This window comes from Magnolia sinica, chromosome 2 (genome assembly GCF_029962835.1).
Source record: "Magnolia sinica isolate HGM2019 chromosome 2, MsV1, whole genome shotgun sequence".
Classification (NCBI taxonomy): Eukaryota; Viridiplantae; Streptophyta; class Magnoliopsida; order Magnoliales; family Magnoliaceae; genus Magnolia; species Magnolia sinica.
Genome location: NC_080574.1, coordinates 72,479,477 through 72,482,565, shown reverse-complemented (window position 1 = coordinate 72,482,565; position 3,089 = coordinate 72,479,477). Strand labels below are relative to the sequence as shown.

The following is a 3,089-nucleotide window of genomic DNA, read 5'->3' as shown; positions in this document are numbered from 1 at the left end:
AGTCATCCATGAAGACCTTTAAATATTGCCCCACCATGTCAGAAAAAATAGTCATCATGCATCGCTGAAAAGTGGCGGGGGCATTACATAGTCCTAATGTCATCATTCGGTAAGCAAAGGTGTCAAAGGGACATGTGAATGTGGTCTTTTCCTGATCTTTATGGGCTATCTCTATCTAGTTGTAGGCCGAATACCCGTCAAGGAATTAATAGTATGAGTGACTAGCTAGCCTTTTCAAAATTTGATCAATGAAGGGTAAAGGAAAGTGGTTCTTCCTCATGGCGGTATTCAATTTCTTGTATTCAAAATTAAATGTAGTCAATACACATTCTCCAACTAATAGTATCTCCAGTTGGCATGAGTTCATTATTGGCATTGGCTACTATGTTGATTCCGGAGTTCTTAGGAACCACCTGAGTTGGACTCACCCATTGGCTATCCGATATAGGGTATATGATATACACATCTAATAGCTTAAGAATCTGGGCCTTAACCACTTCCTTCATGTTTGGATTTAATCTACATTGTGGTTATCAAGAGGTCTTCGCATTGTCCTCAAGATGAATGCGGTGAGTACAAATCAAGAGGTCAATTCCCTTGAACTCTGCAATCGACCATCCAAGGGCTCCTTTATGCTCAATAAGAGTAGAGATAAGCATACTCTCATGTTCTTATTCAAGGTGGGAAGAAATCACCACCGAGTATGTCTCATCTTGACCTAAATAGACATATTTCAAATCAGAGGGTAAAGGTTTTAGGTCAAGCTTCGGTGATTTGAGGTTAGATGGTAGATGCACTACATCAGTTTGGGGTAATTCTTCAAATTGTGGCCTCCACCGATTGACTTCAAGTACTGGCATGGTATCCAGCATGGTTCCCATGTCCTTAATCATATCATCTTCTGAATCATGGGAGTGGGCCAGGCACATCTCTAGAGGGTCAGAGGATAAGGTCAGAAGAGTTTTATCTTCCACGAAAGTGTCAATCAGGTTAATATCGTGAGAATTGTCATCATCCTCTAACTGTTTGCCTGTATTGAAAAATATATTTAGCTCTAATGTCATATTTCCAAAAGACAAACTCATTACTCCATTCCTACAATTAATGATTACATTCGATGTGCCAAAGAATGGGTGACCAAGAATGACAGGAATTCGAGTGCTTATGTCCACGATGGGTTAAGTATCCAGGACGATAAAATCTTCTGGGTAGTAGAATTTATCAACCTGGACTAACACATCCTCAATTATCCCTCTCGATACACGAACTGAGCGATTGGCAAGTTGTAATGTGGTCTGGGTGGGTTTTAATTCTCCTAGACCCGGTTGTTCGTAGACTGAGTATGGGATCAGATTTATGCTCGCTCCTAAGTCCAGAAGTGCGTGCTTAATACAGTAATTCTCAATTACACACGCAATGGTTAGGCTACCGGGATCTTTATATTTCTGTGGCACATCTTGCTTTAGGATAACACTCACATTTTTTTGTTAAATTTTTTTTGAATACTTTGCCTTCTTTTAGTCGTACACAAATCTTTCAGAAATTTGGCATATGAGGTATTTATTTAATGGCATCTAATAGAGGAATATTGACTTTCACTTATTCAGCACCTCTAGAATGTCCTGAGAGTTAGAGAGAGGTTTTGGTGCAATCAACCGTTGGGGGAATGATGCAATCGACTTGCCTTGAAGTTCCAGTTCTAATTCTCGTGGAGCAGTGTTAGGTCTATCAGTTTCATCTATTTTCCGGTCATTAGACTTTTCATCCCTTACTGAAATAGATTTGTCAATTGTTTTCCCACTACTAAGGGTGTTGAGAGACTTAGCTTGCTCCATTTGATTTGAAGAGCTTGAATCACTTATTTTGTATTATGGTTTAGGATTGGGGAAAGGTTAAGCAGGAAGCATCCCCTTCTCTATAATCATAACACGTGAATCCATCCTTTGCATAAATTTTATAAGTTCTCGTAATGTTGGGTAAGCTCCTGAGTTTGTGTGGAATTTTAAACCGGTTCCTCTTCAGGTTTTCCTTGATTTGGAATTTGATTAAGGAATCATTGAGTAGCAGTTTGTCCATTCCTCCAACTAAAATTTGGATGATTTCTCCAACTAGGATTGTATGTATTGGAGATGGGTTCATTGAAAGGCCTTTGGTAATTATTTACAACATTAGATTGCTCATTCAGTACCTCTTGAAAAGCAGGTATTGTTGGGCAATTTTCAGTTGTGTGAATGTTGCAAGCAAAAATACCGCAAACAGCTTCCTTAGCCTTATCCTTCTTTAGTTCTATGTCCTCTAATTCCGTATGAGATTAACCACTTTAGCATTGATATCATCATCCTCTTTCAGAAGGTATATTTCACCCCTCTCCTTTGATTGAGTGGGCTTAGAGGTAGTGCTCAATTTTGGGGAGACGTCCCATGATTGTCCGTTTTCAGCAAGTTTGTCCAAATAATCCCACAGATCATCGATATTTTTTTCTCATGAATTTCTCATTGCACATTGTCTCGACCAATTGGCGCATAGAGAATGTTAGTCCATCATACAAAAAGTGTGTAAGCCCCACGTTTCAAAGCCATATTGTGGGCATGAACTGACAAGATTCTTGAATTGCTCCCAGCATTGGAAGAATGTTTCACCTTCTTTTTGGGCAAAGTTTATGATTGACTTTCTGAGGGTCTTCATTTTATGGTGTGGGAAATTTTCTTTATGAACTCCCTTATCTTATCTTTCCATCTACCAATAGATTGAGGACGAAGCGAATGCAACCACGTCTTAGCTTTCTCTTTCAAAGAAAAGGGAAAGAGTTTCAGCCTGACCGTGTCATCGGACACGTTAGAAAAATATAAAGTGGCTATGATCTCACTAAACTCTTTCAAGTTTAAATATAGATTTTCAGGTTCAAGTCCATGGAATTTTGGAAGGAGTTGGATCACCCCCGACTTGATATCCATATGTCCCGTATATTTTGAAAAAACCATGCATGAGGGCGTGGTCACCCCCGCCGGTTATAAAAAACTCATAAAGTACGAGGCGGGGGTACTTAATGTACCTCATTCTCATCTTGGATTTCCTCAACCCTAGGTTGA

At 39.4% G+C, this 3,089-nt stretch overlaps 1 non-coding gene across 1 annotated transcript; it reads left to right on the top strand.

Annotated features, from left to right (window-relative positions):
* Positions 1–2,572: 2,572 nt before the first annotated feature.
* On the top strand, positions 2,573–2,679 carry LOC131238269 (small nucleolar RNA R71). Its single transcript, XR_009167675.1, has one exon. It is a non-coding gene; the product is annotated as a small nucleolar RNA R71 (small nucleolar RNA).
* Positions 2,680–3,089: the final 410 nt, after the last annotated feature.